Source organism: Myotis nattereri, assembly GCF_964212035.1.
Source record: "Myotis nattereri genome assembly, chromosome: 7".
Classification (NCBI taxonomy): Eukaryota; Metazoa; Chordata; class Mammalia; order Chiroptera; family Vespertilionidae; genus Myotis; species Myotis nattereri.
The window spans coordinates 25,101,350-25,124,121 of record NC_138082.1 but is presented as its reverse complement, the minus strand read 5'-3'; the positions used below and the strand labels follow the sequence as shown (position 1 = coordinate 25,124,121).

Below are 22,772 nucleotides of genomic sequence, written 5' to 3'. Positions count from 1 at the left end.
ACGGCTTATTAGTGATGAGCCAAGAAATAAAACATGCTATTTATAGTAGTCATAGATTTTATAAAATCAACGAAAAACACCAATGGGGAGGAAAAGAGGCAACCCAACCACAGGGGCAAGTATGTCAACACCCTTGTTGGTCTGAATTTTCTGTTTTGTTTTATACAAATTCTGAGGTTTTTGAATCCTGGGGTAATTCAGAGAATAAGTTATCTGTATTTGTTCTGCACATACTCATTCTGTACCTATGATGGCCTAGAACAGCAGTTCTCAACCTGTGGGTCGCGACCCCTTTGGGGGTCGAACGGCCCTTTCACAGGGGTCGTCTAAGACCATCCTGCATATCAGATATTTGCATTACGATTCATAACAGTAGCAACATTACAGTTATGAAGTAGCAACGAAAATAATTTTATGGTTGGGTCACAACATGAGGAACTGTATTTAAAGGGCCAGAAGGTTGAGAACCACTGGCCTAGAACCTGTGCTGGGTGCGAAGATTCAGATGAGTCAAGCATGACCCCTGGGTTTAAGGAGCTCTTTTCTGGTGGAAGAGAGGGAGAGAGCCAAACTGTATAATAATTCGGGGCAGTGAAATTTTAAAGGACCAATGTTGTGTTTGAAGCCTTGAAAAGGGCCAAGAGTATATGATATACTTAAGGAATAAAATAAACTAAAAAGATGACCTTGGAAATTGAAAGAATATAACCATACTTGATGCTGTTGGCTGCCTACCAAGTATGCATTCCTTTCTCTAAGAGGTTCCTGATTTTATTCCAGCATCTCTACCTCCCCCACAGAGCCCTGTGACTCGGGAAGCTGCCACTGCTCTCAGCTCCAGCGGTGTATCTGGATTCATCTCAACCAGTCACAGAAAGTTCAAGAATTCAGCCTCAAACTGAGCAATGCATGGTACTACCTTGGAGAAAGTTACTAGTCAGGGGCGAGCACGCACTGCAAGCTACAAGTTCATCTCTCTTAGGATGAACTTTAACTTCTAAGTGAATTCAAATGAGAGAGAATGGCAATAGATCCACCATAAACAGGAGAAATCAGAGTCTTCAAAATGAATGAAATAAGGAAGTGTGTAGTTTCATTTCTCTGCCAAGATAATATTATTACTGGGTTTGCAAAACATGGACAAGGAACTGTGAACAAATAACTAAGTGAAAAACTCCTCTATCATCTCTCTGAGGACTAATCTCTGCCAGTTCCATTTTATAAATGTACATGCAATGGGCCTGACCTTCAGGTAAACCCTGTGAAGAGCCCTCTCGGCATAAAGATTACTTTAACCTGCCAGCTTCCAGGTACACCTGGTAATCTGTCCTGCACTGAAACTTTACAAGATCTTTTTGCCAAACTCTGACAAGGGTCAAACCCCTCTCTCGTGTCATTTCATGGTTTTTCAAGTGCTATTGACATTATAAGTACTCAGTGACAACCATATCCCTACCCTAGAGATTTACCTGAGGCCAAGTTCAATATCTTAATCCTAGTAAATAATTGAAAAGACCCTCAGCGATGACAGCAAACTGCTCTAGTGTTCCAAGTACTATCTTTAGATGTGCTTTTTACAATCTCTCAGGTCTCTCTATTTTTTTGGGGGGTGGTAGAGAGGGGAAAAAAGTGTGATTTCAGTCTCCCAATGCCATCCTGCTTTTTTGGTCATAAGTTCCTCAAATGCACATTCTTCTAAAGTGGGGTTTCCAGTAACTTAACCTGTGGGTCAGAGAAGAGCGATTCTATTTTGCCGTTACCAGGGTATTCTGTGTTCTCTGCAAGGCTGCCTTTGATGCATAAACCGATCAGGAGAGAGGGGGCACTACAGACTCGTTGCATAGGAAGAGAAAGAACACCGAGAATAAATAACTTCTTGACTTGGCTCTGCTCTGAACACCTGAACAGCATTTTGTTTCCAAACACACACCAGAGTCCCAAATGCAAAGGAAGGACGGCCAGGTCAGTGCCACTGACGTGCTCAGGGCTGACCCAGACAGCAGGCTGAGCTTTCAGAGGAGGAAAACAAGAAACTGTTTTTAGCCCAAACAATGTGTGACCTTGGGGAAGTCAATTCGTCCTTTGGAACTACAGCGGCCTCAGCTGCAAAGGACAGAGTAGCACTAGTTCAGTTGCTTTGTGGTACACAAAATGTCTGAAAGCAGGGAGAGGCCCCTTAAATAAAATGGTACTCAGGGCCCATTAGATAAAATAGTAAGACTGGAAGCCTGTACTCACTGGTTAAAAGTGAGGAGGGCCCCAGGGAATCCCTACTTCAGCCCAGGCCACCTCCAGCCCCCCAGTCCTCCTCTGGAGCAGCTCCTCAGAGCAGGTCAGTAATCAGTTTGGAAACCACTGACCTTCATCTCTGCCAGACCTCACGTACCACCTTCCTAGAATTTACCCTTGGCCCTGAGTACACAGGCTATAGATATTCCAAACTTCAGCTCTGGACCAAAAGTCATTGCAAGGTCTTATTACTCATTCCATTTGTTCAGGTTAGAGCTGTATTTTTCCAAAGGTCAAGTTTGAGATACTCCTGACTCTCAGCAGAGCCAGAGGAGTTCAGGTCCGGGAGGACATCTGCAGCTCTAAGCAGTTCTCTCTAATTGGAAGCAGGAGAGAGAGCTCATTCTCAGGCTGAGAGAAACCCAATGATAGAGACCCAGCTATATACACACACACCGTCTTACTGAAAAGTCATCCCAAGACCCAAAGCCCTTCGCTGGAACACACCAAGCAGCCGTGTTCCGTTCACAATGGCTTTGCTTAGAGGAGCTTCAGAGGCGGGAGAGAAAGCAGCCAGTGAGTCCAGTGAACTGGCCCGGAGCACAGAGACGCCAGGAGGAGGGACGCCACAGAGCCCGAGGTAGGGAACGAAGACTCTGGAAGCAACATGTCTCAGACGGAATCCAGGCTCCCCACCACTTACTATCTGCATAATCTCAGCAACGCCTCAGTCTCCCAGAGCCTCAGTTTCCCCTCCCGGAAATGTAAACAACAATAGGACATACCGCACGGGGATGCTGGGAAGCTTAAATCAGACACTGCTGATGGTGTGTTCAGAGCCAGGCAGGGAAACTTCTCAGTGACACTCGCTGTTGGCCACAACCCCAGCAGTGAAGATTTCCAGAAAGTGCTTCTCTGTGCGAATGTGCATTTGAACCACCTGGCTCTTGTTAAAATGCACGCTTTGATGCAGCTCACCTGAGGCAGAGCTGATGGTTCTGAGTTCCCAGGTGATGCTGAGACTGAAAATTTTTAGTCCATGGGCAGCACACTGAGTAGCAGGGATCAAACCCCCCGGTGAAGGGTGTTTTTTTGTTTTGTTTTTTTATCACAAAAGCGGGTGTCTGATTTGATCCTCAGTGTTGGAGGAAGCCTCAATGGCAATTTAAGAGTTAGAGAATGTGAGCAAAGCAACAGGTAAAAATGATGGTGACAAAGCAGAAGGGAATAGTTAGTGAGTTCCAGGGAGGAGCCTAAAATAGTCCAAATGCAGGAACAGAGCCCAGACAAGCACCCCGACCACACAAGGTACTAAAGCAGTGGTTCTCAACCTTGGCTGCACATTAGAATCACCTGGGAATCTTTTTAAAATCCTGATTTCTGGGCCTCATCCTCTGGAAATTCTGTTTCTTTGTTACTACAGTGGGGCCTTGACTTACGAGTGTCCCAACTAAGGAGTTTTTTGAGATACCAGCTGTCTCTCCACCGATTTTTTGCATTGAGTTTACAGAGTAATTTGAGTTAACGAGCTCCTTAACGAGCTCGGTCTTGGAACGAATTAAACTCATAAGTCAAGGCCCCACTGTAATGTTGTGGCCCCGCTGCATAACAAAGAAACAGAATTTCCGGAGGATGAGGCCCAGACATCAGGATTTTAAAAAGATTCCCAGGTGATTCTAATGTGCAGCCAAGGTTGAGAACCACTGCACTAAAGGGAAGGACACAGGTGAAAGAGGCCCCGCTGAATAGCAGCCAGAGCAAACAAGCAACTGACGACACAGAAAGCAAGCCATCTCCCACTCCTTGCCTTCATTCACGAGGGTTTTGCATAAATTCCTGGATGATGAATACCAAATTAGTTAGGATTCATGAACCTTAAAAAACACAGGAAAACAAACCTCATTTCTTAAAAAGGGTTTAACCCAACCTGGTAAATTGTCATTCTAGGTACATCTGCAATAATACACTTTTCAACCTGCACACTCATTCTCATCAACTCTCGAGGGTTGTCACTCGCTTGCCCAGGGCCTTTTTTTTTTATGGCAGACAACATCGTCATGTGCTTGGGATTGTGGGAGAAAATGGCTATCAGCGGATGAGTGCCGGAATGACAGTCATTTATGGAGTCCGGTGTCTCCCCAGAAAAAACACCACCCATGGTGGAGGGAATATCCCAAAAGACATAGGATTCAGGACTAAAACTAGGAATTGCCTTGCTTTCTGATTCTCATACTCTACATATATTCAGCCAGAATTTCTAATCTAGAGCCTAGAGATTGGAACGTGCATGTCTAAGGAACTTGATTCCTCTTTCAATAGAATCAATAGAGGTTTTGGTCCTGCTACCTCTCTCTGAAAGAGTAGGCTTTGGTGCACATGCCATCACACACCACAGAGATGGGATATTTGTAAAATAATCACTCTTTCCAAGCTGTTGTATAAGACACCAACTAGCATGTTAACATACTAAGTACAAATCAAGCAATGCCTTCAATTTTTTTTAACTTAAAATGACAAATCTGAGGGACCATGTCTATGTAGACTATTCATTCATTGCTACACTTTAGTGATGGCAGATTATTTACTAATATGCTCCCATTACTTTTAATTATTCTTATATATATATTATTTTTTTTACTGATCTTAGAGAGAGGGGAAGAGAGAGGGAGAGAAACATTGATTGGCTGTCTCCTGCACACCCCCTACTGGGGATTGAGCCCGCAACCTGGGCCTGGGCCCTGTCCGGGAATCAAACCAGCAACCTCTTGGTGCACAGGACGACACTCAACCAAGTGAGCCACACCAGCTGGGCCTACTCTTATTTTTTTGTTTAAGTTTAGGAAATCAAGACTTTTCAATCTATAAAGAAAATTAAATGATGATCACTTAGGAAGCCTAAGAAAGATTGACAGTGTCCCTTGAAGGGGAAACACGAGGAATGAGACTGTACAAGGGTTTCTTCTTTCATCTTCACGTCAAGATAGAATTACAGGCTGTGAGCTCACTGACGTCAGGATGGCGAGACTGAAAGTCAATAAAATAAAAGGACAAGTTTTTCAAATAAGAGCTTGAAAGGGAACTTCACATCAATCACTTTCATCTGCTCAGTTGACATTTGTTGAGATCCCTCAGCCTGTGTCCAAGAATAAGACGGAGGCTGGAGGGGACTGCACCCAGTGTGGCTTTTATATTCTGTATCTAATTGTAGCCTTTTCCACAGTGGAGCTTTGTTTTTCCCCGGACGATCCATCAGATTTCAGTTCATCCTTGGGACATCTGACATCTTCTTTTTCTTTTCCTCAAGGGCCAACTCTTGTACTGGCACCACCAGGAAAGGGTGAATCAGGACTATGAATGGTAAAATTCTCGAAATTGCGGGAGTGATCCATGGTGGCGACAAAGCTCCACTTGAACCTAGAAACAAGTCTTACAACTGGACAAAACACTGCCTGGTCATGACTTGGAGAACTCTGTGCCCAAAGTGCACGGTGTCCGCTTAGAAAGTGAATCTGGGAACGGTCCGGGGAAGGGTAGGACAGTGGTTTGTAGAAACTAGAGATGAGAGCTTCTGCTAGAAGAATCTCCTCCACGGACAACAGCAACAGGAGTCCACACAAAGGAGAGAAATAACCATTAACCTTTTTAAAGTGGGGGGGAAGAACCAGCTGTCATTTAAATTCTCAAAATGTCTTAAGAACTTAACTGTTTTTCAAAACATTTGGATCCGCTAAAACCTGAAACACATTGTGCGAAACATTCTTCTATTTAATTGTTAAGCCCTTGTGTGTTTCGGGGGGATTTTTGCTGCAGATGTTTCTGATTCATTTATATTAACTTATCAAAATGACATTTGGAAGAGCTAAAGGATGCTCGAGAAGGAGTCTTTTAAACTTGTTTTTATTAGTTTTAATTCAGGAATTCCACCTCCTCCACACACACTCAGAATTCAGAACTTGGAAGGCTTGGTTCAGCTCTGCTCTAACCCAGCAGCATGAAGTCATCCATCCCTAAATCCCTAAGAAAACACCACCCTTTTCTAAAGCTTTAAAAGGCACCACCAACAAATGGGTGAAGAGGCCCCAAAGGTACAAATCCTAGTTATAAAATAAATGTCATGGGGAGGTAATATACCACATGGTGACCATGTACAACACTGTTTTATATATTTGAAAGTTGCAAAGAGTAAATGCAAAAATTTTCAACACAAGAGAAAAATTCTATAGCTACACAGGGTGACAAAAGTTAACGACTTATTGTGATTGTTTTGCAATATATATAACTATTGGATCATTATGTTGAACACTTGAAACTAATATAATGTTACTAGAGGCCTGATGCATGGGTGGGGTCAGTCCAGCCTGATTGGGGCCAATCAGGGCCTGGCCGGCTGGGGGGAGGGGGCGCCGGAGGTCAGCTACCCTGCCCCACCCCCAATCTGGGTGGGAGGGGGCTATCAGGGCCACAGTGTGCATCAAAGCAACCAGTGGTTCTGGTCATTCCAGTCGTTCCGGTCGTTCTGGCATTATGGTAGCTTGGCTTTTATATATATAGCTAGGCCAATTATAGCTCAACAACAACAAAATGTTTAAACTTTTAAAAAAGCTTCCACTAAAAAGTAAGAAAGCTATTTGGGCATGTAAAAGGTTTTTCTCTTGATCATTTTTATGTACAAAGATTTAAAAATCAACATTGAAATCAGACAAAAATAAAACTCAAGTCTGGCTAGTTTGCCACTGAAGTTGAGAAGAGTTTATCTAAAGGCTTTCCTTCTTCAATCTTTCTGACTTATGTAGGCAAAATGGGCATTTTTTGGCATGTTTTTTCTTTAAAAAATATTTTATTGATTTCAGAGTGGAAGGGAGAGGGAGAGAAAGATAGAAACATCAATAATGAGAGAGAATCATTGATTGGCTGCCTCCTGCATATCCCCATTGAGCTTGCAACCTGGGATGTGCCCTTGACTGGAATCAAACCCAGGACCCTTCAGTCCGCAGGCCAACGCTCTATCCACTGAGCAAAACTGGCTAGGGCAGCATGTTGTTGTTTTTTTATTCAAGACTATCATGTTTGTAGGTGTGTGCATACCTGGAGAACAAAGTTGAAGCAAAAAAATTACCTTCCTATTACCCTTCCCCTTTCTTTCTTTCTTTTTCCTTCCTTCCTTCCTTCCTTCCTTCCTTCCTTCCTTCCTTCCTTCCTTCTTTCTTTCTTTCTTTCTTTCTTTCTTTCTTTCTTTCATCCTCACTGAGGATATTTTTCCATTGATTTTTTTATAGACAGAATGGAAGAAAGAGGGAAAGATAAAGAGAAACATCGATGTGAGAGAAACACATCAATTGATTGCCCCCTTGATCTGGAATCAAACCTGGGACCATTTGGTCCACAGGCCGACACTCTATCCACTGAGTCAACCCACCCAAGGCCCCTTCCACTTCTTACATCCAGCTCTCCACTCCTCGGAGCTCTCAAAGAATCCAAGATGGGAAAGAGTACTTGGAAATGACTTCTCTTTCTTGATAGGCAATCCCCCAACACACACATCCAGGGAGAGCCAAGCAGGAAAGGCTTGACAGAGGGAAGGGGGAGACCCTTTTGTGGAGAAGGTCTCCCTCCCTCCACACTCTTCCTAAGCCTTGGGAAGTGCCACCCATTTCCATCATATTTTCAAGCCACAGTTCCCTCTGAAGGCCAGCTCTGGGGAAGTTTAAAGCCACTGGTCACAAAATAAACTTAGGAAAAGCTTTGAAATTGTGTGCACACACATAAAAGGACTAAGAAGAGAGCCAGGCTGAGTCGGAACAATGGTCCTCCCCACCCAGCCTGTCCCTGGCACCCTCTGTTTCTTTGTGCCTATGAATGTTGGGTTCTTGGTTGTTGATGTTCTCTTTTTCACTTTTGATTTTTTGTGTTAAATGTGTGGGTTTTTATGTACTTGTTTTTTTTTCTGATTATCTGATTAATATGTAGTGTGTATTTTTTTCTGATGAACATATTTCATTCGGGAACATTTGGGAATTCAAACACTATGTAAAAACAAAGCAACACCTCCCCGTGACCCCATCCCTGAGATTCAACCCCTTTGAATAGATCCACTGGTCTTTTTCCTGTGCATAAGTGAGAGTGTGTGTGCTGGCCTGTATTTTAATCAAATTGAGATGCCACTAAATCTTGAATGTTTAAGTATGATTTATAGTCTGCCAGTCTTGGGTCCAAACAGATGTACTGGGTGAGTATTTCCTTAGGTCCCTAAATATTATTTTAGTTCATGATTTTGGTCAAGCTGAACTGTTTAACTTTTTGTTCCCCCTTCACTGTGCTCCACTTGCTCACTCCCGGGTTCCTAGGCATACCCCAGACCAGAACAGCAAACACGACCCGTTGGGGGCTCCGGGAGGCACCACTCCTGGATCCTCTCTCTGCCTCGCTCACTCCTTAACCTGACCAAGTAAACATCCACACTGACAACATTTCCTGTGACCACCTGTTTCCATCTTATTGCTGTTTGCTTGTTGTTGTTTTTTTCCCCAAGGACCTAAAGTCTTTTTTACCAGATTTTGCAAAAGTTTCAGAGTTACAATTTAAGTGTGCCCAGGGTTACCGCTCAGAACACACTGCTGAAGACAAAAAGAATAACTTGGGGACGGGCCTGACAGGCACTGTGCTGAAGCTGAAGTGTGTGTGTGTGCGTGTGTGTGTGTGTGTGTGTGTGTGTTCCAAAAAGGTAAAGCCAGGTCTACCCAGGCTGTGGAAGACCTTGGGTTGGTACGTGACCCAGAGCCCTCCTTCAACAGCTCCAGCTCCCACTGGCTAAGACAGATGGACACCCTTGGAAACTATGAGGGTCTGGATGTCTGCTAACCTTGGGTCCAAACAGATCTATTAGGGCAACTCTGGGGAAGTTTGAACTTCCACACCTGTGCAGTGGGTATACCCTTACCTGTGTAGGGGGTGTGTCCTCACCTGTGCAGTGGATAGAACACGAGCTCCCTTGCAGAGGCATTAGAAAGATGAAATGAAATCGCTTATATAAACTACACTGTATCACAAATGATATGTGCTCAACAAAGGATAGTTGTACTAGTATTTCTAATGTCTTTTAAACAGTGAAAATAATAAGAAAATGTCAGAAGTATCCAGTAATAGTGGAACACAGGGGATGGAAAGAAGATGAAAATTAAAAAAACGCACAAAAAAACAAAGACATCCTAGAGGAGGCAGGTGAGCCATCCAGAGAGATGACTGGCACTGTAACAGGAAGAGAGACTAAACTGAAGGGAACAGCATGAGGAGAAGGATGGAAGCAGCAAGGCGCATGTTCCTGGGACAGTCCACAGTGCACAGCTACAGCATAAGATATTTGCAAAGGGAGTTGTAGGTAGCAAGGCTAGCAGGGAGAGCAGAGCCAGAGAGAGGAGTCCTGCAGGCCGTGATCAGGAGGTTGGACTTAACCTGTGGGCAATGGGGAGCCAGTGAGATTGTTGGACCAGGAAGTGACATGATTAGAGGTGTGCTCACAATCTATCGATTTCCTGTCTTTCAGATGTGCTAAAGGAGAGGTCCATGACAGGATGCAACATGCCCACAGCAGGTTTTACACACCGGCCCTTGCCATCGGCAGACCACAGGAGCCTCCTGTGCTCCATTTCACATCTGAAATAAAAGCTAGATGCTCTGAGAGTCTCCACGGGCCATCAAGAAAGATGAAGAAAGCATGCTTTCTGGTTTTGGTCTGGCTTTGCCATGTGGTATTTGATGATACAGTCATTTAGTAAGAAACCACAGAATCAAAAACAATTTGATGAAACCAGAAGAAAGCAAATCCATGCACAAACTGGGACCGAATGCCACAGGCTGCGCAGGGACCCAGCCTGACAAACCCTCCGGCTCTGGGTCTCAGCTAAGCTCTGTCTCCCAGGGCCCCATAGTTCAGATGCCTCCTCCCTAAACAGGGACCGCGGTTCCTATACCAAAGGACACAAAACACATTGAAAATACCAGAGTGTGGGAAATGTGTTCTCATTTATTTTCATAGAACACAATTTCCAGAAAGTGCTGTGTGGCCAGAACTGATGCCCCTTAGGGGTCAAAGACGGTCAGAGGAACGCGGGTTTGGAGTCTTGATAAGGAAGAGAACCAGAGCCTTGATAAGGAAGTTAAACAACCTGTGGCAACTGCCCGCCTCTGCGGATGACGATGAGTCCGGGAAACTTAGCTTTGAAGACTAGAAAAGATGAAATGAAGTTTGGGGTCCTCACAGCCCGAATTCCAGAATGATAGACAGAAGTTCATGTGCGCAAAACTCCTGCCCCCAGCCTCATGCACCTGCACACAAATGCACGCACATGCAAATGCACACACACAACACACATGCACACACATAACACACATGCACACACACACAAATGCACCGACACATATCCATGCACACACTTCCTTCCCATCCTGCATTCTATGCTTTGACGACAACCTGCAACACTAAGCCAGTTGAAATCTCAAGACCTTGACACACTGTCTGCAATGAGGCTGCAACGGCTTCAGCATCACCTGTGTCCTTAAAGTGTGGTCCCCAGGCCCACAGCACGGGCACCACTTGTTCGAAATCCAGACTCCCAGACCCGCGGAGTTACTGGGAATTTTAGCCACATTCGCACGCACATTAAAGTTTGAGAAGCACAATCTACATCCACGGAGAAAAGGAATGGAATGTTGGATTGGATAAGATTTTACTCTTCTCTCTGGGCCCATGCGCATGTGCAAGGGGAAACTGCTGGAGAAGTGCAGAAGCCCCAGTGGGAACAGGGAGGCAGGAAGCAGACTAGGGGTTTCTTTTCGGGGTGACGGAAATGCTCTCAAATTGATTGTGGTGATGGCTGCACAACTCTGTAAATATACTAAAAACCAATGAAATCGGTGAATTGCATGGTACGTGAATTATATCTCAATAAAACTTAAAAATATAAGTAAAAGCACTCAGGAGCCTTGGAAACACCAAATTGGTAACTTCTGAGTTCGACTGCAAAGGAGACACCTATGGAACCAGATCGTGAAGGGTAGCTCCACTAGGAGACGGCTCTTTTGTCCCGGCTTGATGAGTTTCTTTCAACACAGAAACACTGAAATGGTCACTGGTCTTAAAATATACCCTTAGACCTAGGCCATCAGGGTCCTGCCCCGACTCCATGATGTAGACACCTCGTTCTGATCTCCTCCAGCCGTGTGCTTCCACACTAAGCCAGGGAAGATGTGCAGTCTTCTAGAACATTCTCCAGACACCGCACCTGGGACCCCAGCATTCCCTGTCCAAATGCCCAGCCTGCATCCGGGCCCCACGCAGGTCTCTTCCCTGGGTCTGTCCTCCCTAGTGTGGATGACGGCACCAGTGTGCACCCCTCAGGCTCCAGGGCTGGCCCAGGCACAGGGAAGTCCTTTGCTCAGTCCCCAATAGGTGACAGGCTGGTGATCTGACTTTGCTACTTTCCAGCTGGAACTCTGGGGTGTCTGAGAAATCTAAACTTGAACCTAGCTTTGTGGGTCACATAAGGATATGTATGTCAAGTCAGAAGGTCAAAACATTATATATTTAATGCTTTGTTGCCTTAATGAATAACTTTAAAATACTTTGTCCTATGGAATCTCTGTCTCTGTTTCTGCACTTGCCTCAAAACCCTGCAGTTTTAGACATCGATAATTTTTTTCTTTTAAGTTTGTCAAGCACTGAGTGAATATTTTTGGTCTTCTCCCTAATATGTTATATTTTATGGGTAAATATTAATTACTCACTAGAGGCCATCCCGTCTTTCCGTAACTTCACGCACAATAAATACCAAGGACTTATTTTGGCTCCCAAACAGTATAGAAAGTTTTAGAATAAGGAGCATCTGAAATGTGTTTGCCGTCCTATACCTCATTATTTGCCAAACATGTTAGTTAAAAATAAAAAAGGAAAAATCAGGAAATAAAGAATCTATATATATAAAAGCCTAAGCAACCCTTACCACTGGTTGACTGGTCATTATGATGACGCACTGACCACCAGGGGGCAGATGTTCAATGCAGGAGCTGCTTCCTGGTGGTTAGTGTGCTCCCACAGCCAACCTCCTGTGGTTCCTCCCTTCCGCTGGCCCTGATCCGCCCTGATTGGCCCCAATCACTGGCCAGGCCGAGGGACCCCACCCATGCATGAATTCATGCACTGGGCCTCTAGTAATGAATAAAGGGGCTGCATATTTTACATTAATAACATGTAAGGTTCTCCCTGGGCTACTTTTCTTCTGAAGGAAAATGGAAAAGCGAATCCTCAAGAAAAAAATTGAAGCCTCTGGACACTTATAAAACAACAGTCACCTTAAGTGGAACTTTGGGGAGGAGGGAATTTAATGAGTGGAGCCATGAGAGCTTAAAGACTCTTCATGGCTCCTGAAATCTTCATAACTAATCGTTTGGTGACAGAGTGCTACAGGGGCCCAGCTCTTGTCGTCACAACCCGCAATTTGAGCAGAAGCTACCTTGCTTCATGCCCTCCAGAATACTCCGCTGTGGAGATCACTTTCATTCCTGTGAGCTGTGAAGCAGAGGCCAAGTGCACAACTTTCCTTTGCCCTCCTGTGAGGGGACTGATGTCACCCACGCCTGGTGCCAACCGAGTTGACTCCCGCTCAGATATATTTCAGAAGAGGCTCCCAGCCCGATGTCTCCCCCCACCCAATCCCATCATCTGGGTTCCTTGTGGGAATGTGAAGCTTTTTCTTTGTACTGGGGATTAAATTTAAATATAACAATTTGTAGAGCACATGCTTCAACATTTCAGTCATTTTGGAAACTGGGGCCGTGAGGGAGATGGGGAAAATGATCTCAGATAAGACTGAATTGGTAAGCTGCCACACAGCTGCTCTGCCCAATATGGTAGCCATATGTGGCTATTTACATTTAATTAGATAAAAACCCAGTTCTCAGTTGTACCAGTCACATTTCCTATGCTCAGCAGGCCCACGTGATTAATGGCTACCAATTTGGATGGTGCAAACAGAGAACAATTCCATCCTCACCAGAAGTTCTACTGCACATGTTCAATTGGGAGAGTTTTCATGTTTTCTCGGTAGTCCTAGGCAGGTCTTCTTTTACTCTCTCTGTTGTTGGCACTGTAATATGTTATACTGTCACTTTTGCAACCCTAAAAGTAGAGAGTGATGTACTAGCTACACAGCTTCTCAGTTTTGTAATAAACTAAGCCCCATCACACTATGTATTTTAGAAGAATAAACTTTGTACTACATGAATTATATCTCCATTTAAAAAAATAAAGTCTAATTGGTCAAATATCCAGAAATAACTCCATTAATCCACCGTGGCAAGTATCACAGCACAGCCCAAATGACCTTATTCGAATGTAAAGCAGAGAGAACTGAATCATTTTTAATAGCAAGCAAAACGAACAGCCTTCACCCTCCAGGGGCTCCTGACAACACCTAGATTGGGAGGGCCTTTCATAGAGGCCACTTTAAAAATTTATCACAAAGTGGTGATGTCAGCCCTGGACTCCCCCCTTCCTTTCCCACGTTCTCCTCGTGTCACGGTTTCCACCTGGCAGAGGGCTGCAGACCACGTTGCCTGGGCTTCTTCCCTCGAGACAATTTCCCCAAGAGAAAGAAAGAAAATACCAGACACGGGCAACAGGCACAGCGCCCACCCTGATCTACCCGGGTGTGTTTTCCCTTGTCTCTTTGAGAAAGAGACACACCAGCAGGTTCTTCTCTCTTTATCTTGAGATTATGGGCAGGTTAGAGAGCAATTTTCCTGATTTGCACTGGCAAACAAGATGCCAGGTAGTAGAGATCTTATGTCTGGAGGTTCCAAAGGGACTTTCTCATTATGGAGAAAGTGCCAAAGAAAGTGGTCGCTAAATGCAGGCACTCTTTGGAAATAACCAAATGGTCTCTGGCTCCCTAATTAAAAGAGGCAGCAGAGCCCCGTGGTTAAGACTTGGGTTTCAATCCTTGCTCTGCCTCCCACTAGCTGTGAGCCCTGTCTCTATGTCTGTTTCCACAGCTACAGAAAATAAAATACCTACCTTACGGAGCTGTGAAAAATACACGTGTCAATGGACATGAGGCATTTAGAACCATGCCTGGCATAGAGAAAATGCTGAGTAAATGGAAATTGTTGATGATGATAATAATACTTGTTCCACCCCATCAGGTCCTAAGCAACCACCGCGAGGCAATACATTTCCACGTGTCCTGCCACCGTGCTCAGTGGACATATATTCTTAAATATATGTCTCAATCTCATTATATTATTGTCCCTTCCGTCCCTTTCTTTATTTAAAAGAATTTGGTATTTATTTTTCTTTTCCTTTAGTGCCCTTGTAATGCTATCAATCTAAACCCAGAGACAAAAAGCTGCTAAGAGGCTCTGTCAATGGGAGAGCAGCAAGCACCAATGCTTCTTCCCCTCAGATAAGAGGAGGGACAACTGTATCTGGAGGTGGCTGTGGGTCAGGGGACAGCCCATGGTATAGCCTCTCAGCCCATCAGATGTCTTTCCACAATTTCTAAGTCAGCCACAGACCACGCAGAGGGTTCGGGCTCTTGGGGCTCATCAAAATACATTTTTTACACTTATTAAACTAAAGAGGTAGCTGGATAGTGCCATGTATGGTCACAGGTGTTTTCTAAATATTCATATGACTTTCAAAGGATACACCATCAGTGGGGTGAGGACTACATTACTACATTATATATATCTTTTTCATTTAAGGTCACCCGAAGAAAATACACTAATCATTTAATAGGGCATGTTTCTGCCTTCAAAACATTCCCCAGATGGTTGATTTCATGGATACTCTGAAAATTAATTCTGGAAAGCTGTTTTAGTGGGGAGTTTTATTCTGTTGAGTCTCTGATTCCAGCTCCCCACCTTCTATTTAGCATGGTTTTTATTCATTTGCTACTTCTTACTAAAAGTGAAGAAACTGGAAGGAGTTGAAATTCCAATTGATCAAGAAAGAGAAAAAGAATGCATGACTCATTTGGTCAAAATACATTTTTTATGTTATGAAAAATACACAAAGAGGTTGATATTTATAAATCAATATAAAGTAAACCTCAAATGGTTAGGAAGGAAGGAAGAAAAGATGGAAAGAAGGAAGGAAGGAAGGAAGGAAGGAAGGAAGGAAGGAAGGAAGGAAGGAAGGAAGAATCCTGTCACCCTATTTATCCAGAGAGAGCTCAGAACTGATTGGAGAAACACTCCCATTTGTTTGAGTTCTAGGACACAGTGGGAAGGCCAGAGAGAAGTAAGATCCTTCTCATATCTTTCTCTTCTAACGTGATCACAGCTGGGCACTGCCTCCCCTTCGGGAGTCAGGGGGTAGGGGAGACATGGCATCAGAGGTACTCTCTTGGTTCCTATGGGGGATGGGGGTCTGCCAGACACATCTTCCCTGACACACCTTTTTAAAAAAGAATGGCACCATCAGTAAGCAACTTGATTTCCATTGAGTCATCATGGAACGTAGCTAAAATTGAAATCTTCCTGCCTGCCTGTGATGACAATTGTTTTATCCCCAGCTATGCTCAGTTGATTTCCAATAATGCTGTGTGTAGAAATGGCAGCCTATGCCAAGCTGGTATGGCTCAGTGGTTGAGCATTGACCCATGAACCAAGAGGTCACTGGTTCAATTCTAGGTCAAGGCACATACCTGGGTTGCAGGCTTGACCCCAGTAGGGGCCATGCAGGAGCCAGCTCATTGATGATGTTTCTCTCTTATCGATGTTTCTATCGCTCTACCCCTCTCCCTTCTTCTCTCTCTAAAAAAATCCTATATAATAAAGAAGTAATATGCAAATCGTCGTTACATAATGACTGAATCACGGATCAGCAGGAGGGTGGGGCAGAGAGCTACAAGTGGGCAGCAGAGAGCTATAAGAGGGGGCAGGGCTATTAAGGGGGGCGGTGCGTGGGGAGCTACAGGAGGGCAGGGCAGCAAGCTACTGGTGCATGGATTCGTGCCCAGGGCTACTAATAAATAAATAAAATCATACTAAAAAAAGTCTATGAAATTGACAATATTTGATCATTTTGCTCTATAAAATAGTAATTTATTATGTTTCAATGCATGAACACAGAGGTTCTCATTTATTTTTTTTTATTGAAGTAAAATTGACGTACAACATTATATTAGTTTCAGCTGTACAACATGATGATTCAACATTTGTATACACTGGGACAGAGTAGAATTCTGCTGCCTCAAGTCTGTGTTTGAACTTGGCCCTTGACCACAGGGCCAACGTGACCTGGCCGAGCAGTCACAGAAGAGCGCCCTGCACACTGAATTAACACCCACAATCATACACTCACTTTGGCCCACATGCAACTTGCTTTTTAAAAATTAGTTGCCAGAATTTTCAAACTCCCCAAATTTTATACCCTCTTTTGAGAATCAAAGTCTGGCAACAGTGCACGTTCCCACAGGCCTTGTGGCAAGAATGGGCTCATTCTCAGAAAGGGCTGCCTTCTTTAGGACAAGCCATGCATTCTCCATTGCCATCCAAGCCTTCAATGCGACCACAGTTGCCTTTTCCCTGGCCCAGGTGAGCTTTTCAGTCCAAGGTTAACTAAGCCAGGTCATGGTTCATGTGTCCTCACCCAGAGTGTCAAGGCCTACCATCAATGTGTCATAAAAATGGACGGGTTAACGAGGAATCCACTTCCCCTCTCTCTACACCCGCCTCCTCCCTCCTCGTCTTTCCAGAGAAGGCTCATTTGGTGAGGGCACCATATGGGTAGAAAGGGGAAAAGACCAGGCAGAGGGCCCAGCTGGGAGGCAGCCCCTGCAGTCATCGCACAAACAGGACCATGCTGGCAAAATCCCCACAAACGGAAATTCTACAACCCCTCTCTCTAATCCAGTCCTAATGTTCAGCAACCTTCACTGTCAGGAAATCCTACCCTAAATAACCCAAATCCTTCACGCAGCTTAAACCCATTTCCTCTTACTTTCTGCTCACTGGAGATGGGGAACAGCTGGTCACCGTTCTCTGTACCAAGTTCTTTGTCAACTGGATGATTGGATTCTGGCTCTGGACGACTGTCATAATTAGGAGTCTGACCAGTTCCATATTGTGCCGTCTGCAAAAGCATGTCGAATAGGAAGATAAAACTGTGAGCATGCTGTGTTTCAGAAATGTGCCATCAGGGGAACGTGATCTTTCGCCATGCCACCAGGCTGTTCCCAGTTTAGAAACGTAAACGGGAGTTTTCTACGTGGAAAAAAAAATGTTTTTCTGAGGCGAGCTCTGCCACATGAGCAAAACACCCAACAATGCAAAGGTTCTACTAAGGCCAACGAGAGAAACAATATGCAGAGTGAGCACTGATTGAGCGCTTCTGTGCTTCCATGACTAGCATCGTCTCAGATGCAATTCTCAACAAGGCACTGAGGTGGGTATTAGGATTTTTTCTTGCTTTGCAGGTGAGGAAATGGAGCTGCACTGAACTTACTTGTCCAAGTTTACATACAGTGAGGACGTGTTTAAACCCAAGCAGTTGGAGTCCAGAGCCTGTGATCTCTCAACCACCCCTCCATTCTGCACATGAACCTGGTGCTGTGAGTCTGGGCAGTTCACCGCCTTGAAAAGAATCCCTTTGTGGCCAGTGGAGACCAAGAAGTCATGGCCATACTCAGGTGCTGTGCTCCTGACATAGCACAAAGGAAGTCTATAGCCTAAAATTTCAAATAAGCTTGATGCCACCAAGCTTGAATTCTTCTCATATACAGAGTCCTACGTGAGACCCGGGGTATCCACGTAGATGTGGATGGTAAGTAGCCCTCCAATTCCCAGGGGGATGCCTGTTCCCATGTAGTGCTCCAGTCTGACCTGGATCCGAGACCAGGTCCCACCACATACCACCAGGTCACGTCCTGTCTGCCCCCGTGTCTCCAACACTAGAGTGGTGATGACAGCTGCTTCCTGGTGGTGTGGGAGGCACATCTCTCCTCTCACTCACCTAGCCCCTTGTCCAGCCATGTCTCCTCATTGCACTTAGTTCTAACTATTATCATTGTTTTGCCTCTTTCACTAGCCTATAAGCCAGTGGTTCTCAACCTTCCTAATGCCGCGACCCTTTAATACAGTTCCTCGTGTTGCGGTGACCCCCAACCATAGAATTATTTTCGTTGCTACTTCATAACTGTAATTTTTCTACTGTTATGAATCGTAATGTAAATATCTGATATGCAGGATGTATTTTCATTGTTACAAATTGAACATAATTAAAGCATAGTGATTAATTACAAAAACAATATGTAATTATATATCTGTTTTCCGATGGTCTTAGGTGACCCCTGTGAAAGGGTGGTTCGACCCCAAAGGGGTCGTGACCCACAGGTTGAGAACCGCTGCTATAAGCTCAACAGCAAAGAGGCTTTGCTTGTTTGATTCACCCTGACCCTCGGTGCCCTGCACACCGTAGGCACTCATAATATTTGGAGAATGACTAAGTTATCATTAGAAGAATTAAATAAAGCCACCCATGTAAAATGTAATAAAGATTATTTCTACCCACTTCTCATAGTTTTCTTGTTGAAATCAGTTCTTATCTTTCTAATTTATCAACCCTCTATGGTTATGCAATGGTCACTCCATCTACTGTGCAACTTTGGCGTGGACACCAAGGTTCCTTGCTGACCAAGCAATACCTCCTGAAAGTCCCAGAAACTCACTTTCTATGCCACTTCAGAAGGGCTTCTACCCTAAGCTTTGGGCCAATCTTATGCTTTAAATGGAGGCATATCGAATCTCGCATTCCTTCTGCTTGTTGGTGGCAGCACCCAAGAGAAGCTGCTCCCACCATTTCTGAGGGGGTCCTGAGGGTTTCTCTGGTAGTATCTAGACCAGGAGCAGCAAATTTAAATGCCTACATGGGTCAAACAAGTGACGTAAATGAGCAAAGTCATTGCAGGTGTGAGACAAGAGGGGCAGTGGGGACCGAGGGAGCCTGCTCTTAGTTCAAGGGAAAAGAAGATCAGCAGAGATTCTCCTTTTTCGGGTCACTGAATAGTTAAGGCTCTCTTGGGTTGAGGGGTTTGGCCAGGAATTGACAGAAGCCCCAATACCCACATGCTCAAAGCGTTCTCTTATTACTCATACACTCAATCTCTTTTCCCATTTTTAAATCCTCTTAACTTACAATGTTTTAGCCTTAAGCATGAAATCTATATGTCATGGGCTATAATAAAAAAATCCCCAAGGATTTTCCCCCCATATGATGTCCACATTTATTGTTGTCTAAAACATGAGAATGTCAGCTGTCCTCATTCTATATTTGTTAAGTTTCAAACCCTCTTAATGGTTCCATTAGAAAGCAAAGCATAAAAATGCAAATAAGTTTCTTTCAAAATGTTGGCTTAGAGTTTTCTTGTGGGGAATGAGGGAATCTGAGAAAGGAAGATCTTGTTCAATTGAAACTTGATGATCTTTGAGACTTTGTCCCTTCCCCACCTGGGTTATGTTCATGAGTTTACATCTGCCTGCTAGACTGAGGGTTCTTCAAGAACCTGGGCAGCAGCCATACCCATTGTTCAGCGCTCAGAGTCCAATCCAGGGTCTGGCATATTGTCAGGAGCCCCATATACGTTGGCTAAACATTAACAGTGTTATCTCAGAGCAAGAAACAACACTCTAAAATACACTTTCCATGATTCAGTAAGCTCAGATGACGGGAAGCAGAACCTGGGAAGGCATTTTTCTGGCATATGACTGGATGCCACAAACTATCAGAAGGAAGGAATGCAAAATTTAATATGCAACAATGTAAAGCATAAAATTGCTCCAAATTTTAGGGTGGACGCCATGCTGAAGTGGCATAGAAAGCCGATTTGCACTGCCTGTATAGTTTAATACTCCTCCTCCCCCTCCACCCATGCCCCACCACATGATGCATTTCATTCCAGAAAAGACCCATTGGATCAAGACAGCAGCAGGGGCTTTGGCAGGGGCAGGGGCAGGGGCAGGGGCAGCAGCATTGGTGGTGGTGAGCCGGCAGCGCGGCAGTGAAAAGTCAGTGTTGGAGGGCTTATCTGATGCTCGACAACATGTGTTCTGCACACCTCCTGACGATCTTACGTAGGTCTCAGAACTCTATCTGTGATTATTCCCCCCGTTTCACACACATGGAAACTGAGGCAAGAGAGCTTATGGATATGCCCAAGGAGACATGGTTTGGGCGTGGAGGGAGACATGCACTCTCTTAGCCCATTCATTCTGCTGTCTCCTCCAAAGTACAGCCCGAGGGACACACAGACCTTCTGCAGGGGCAGTGTGGCTGTGCAGGACTCCACAACCCACACCAGCTCAGTCAACAACACCAAAACCAATGGGTCCCAAACATAAAAACCCCAAAACAGACTTGACCCTACCTGCTCCTGGCATCACACTGATCTCCCGAGGCTACTGGGAAGAAGAGCAACAGGGAAGACCATCCCTGGTGCTCCTCCTCTCCACACTGCCCCCATGAGTCCTTTCCTTCAGCAATAAAAGAAGCCGAAAGCTTTTAAAAAAATGATTCACAGGGCACAGCCAGGTGAACTTTCATTTCAAGATGTTGTACTTCTATTTCAGAAGACAATTGCCATGCTGGTGGCATAGTTTCACTTTTAGTATTATGACAATTGTTAGGGGAGAAACTTCTAAAAATGCCCTTTTCCTTTGAAGTGTGGGTGTTTTTTAAAGGTTACTACCTGCAAATGTGCCAGCTGCTCTTTAGCACTGCACTGTGACTCAGTGGGTAGTCAGTGATTTCAGGTTCGCTCACCTGGCCCCACTCTGACTGATTAACTGGTTATTGCTGGGCTTGTGGTCCAAAGCTTCCCAACACTGAGCACTAAACACAGTGCCTGCTCTGGTGGGGGAGGAAGTTAAGAGTCCCCTGAGCCCAATCTCTCCAATGTCACTCTGTATTATTAGAGCAGATTCAGAACTGCTGGACACTTCAGAGTTCAAATATGAGCACAGAAATGCGGTGCAAAAAGAAACTACTGCTTTTAAAAACATTTTTAATGTTCAGCCAAATGAAACTAATTTAAACACCCTAGGAATTGGATATTTTATATGTTCAAGGATGTTTACACAATTAAGCACATTTTATGATACTGGTATCTAATATTCATGGACACATGAGGATGAACTGCATAATTAAGTTGTCCAATGGTTTTCTGTGCTTATGAAAAATAGCACCCAACCAAGCCAAAAGGCTGGGGAAGGTGGGAGCTGGAAGATACCTTTAAAATACACTAGTATGGCCCAGCTGGTGTGGCTCAGTAGTTGAGCATCAACCCATGAACCTGAAGGTCATGGTTTGATTCCTGGTCAGGGCACAATCCTGGGTTTTGGGCTCAATCTCTAGTAGGGGGTGTGCAGGAGGCAGCCAATAGATGATTCTCTTTCATCTTTGATGTTTCTATCTCTTTAACCCTCTTCTTTCCTGTCTCTGAAATCAATGAAAACATTAAAAAAATACACTAGTATGAAAAGTCTATTTGATAACATTTTTATAATACCTGCTAGAAGCAGTAATATTATTTTGATTACATCTTGACAAAGACTGAGTATCTGCCATAATGAAAGGTTGGTTCAACAAAGAAAATCTCTTTTAACTCACCCTTTTATAAGATTAAAGGAGATGGGGAAAAACCCCCACATGTGATCCTCTCATTAGATACAGAAAAAGAATTCAATACAATGCAGTCATAATTCATGAGAACATCTCTTAGCAAACAGCTCTAAAAGGGAGGGGAAAACTACATCAAATATAATACTCCATAGTGGAAAATCAAGGGCAAGAATGTTTACTATTACCATTTGTACTCAACCTAATACTGGACAGGTCCTTGTCTGTGCAGTAAGGTAGAAAAAAATAAATAAATGAAAGGTATAGAAATTCAAAAGAAGAAATAAAGTCTTTTTTCCATTGTTTTCATAGCAAACACAAAGAAATTAGACAACTTATTAGAATTAATAAAAGTGTGGCAAGGTTGCCAAATCAACACACAAAAACTCAAATGCATTTAAACACACCAGTAGATACATCATGAGGATGTCAATTATCCCCAAGTTAACCCTGAGATTTAGTACAACTCCAATTAAACTTACATTAAAATTAATATCATTTAAAAATCATTTTAAATTTCTTTAGGAAAGTGAAGAAAGTCATATTCTTAGAATAGTCATTTTTTTAAAGAAAAGGAAAATGGCCATTCATTTAGCTTTTGAAATTAGTAATTATGTTTTACTTTAAAATAAAAATTGATAAAGTCCTGTATTATTTAACTAAGAACCACATCAGGCGGCCCTCCTCCCTGGAGCACACCCTGGCCTTTCCCCTCCCCCTCTTCTTTCCCCCACAAGGCATGTTACCTTTTACCCTTCTCGCTTCTAAGCTCAAAGGCCCTTCTTTTGCTGCCTCTGTAACTTGTTTCCTGAGTCCACACCCAGCTGGCTCACTTTCCCTACCTCTGTGACTTTCTAAATAAACTCTTATTTAA

The 22,772-nt window shown here is 44.0% G+C and overlaps 1 protein-coding gene across 3 annotated transcripts in view; it reads right to left on the bottom strand.

Annotated features, from left to right (window-relative positions):
• Window positions 1-22,772, bottom strand: part of SGPP2 (sphingosine-1-phosphate phosphatase 2) — a gene marked incomplete at its 5' end in the record, with an annotated part of 84,448 nt that overhangs the window by 45,648 nt on the left and 16,028 nt on the right. The window lies entirely within an intron of this gene.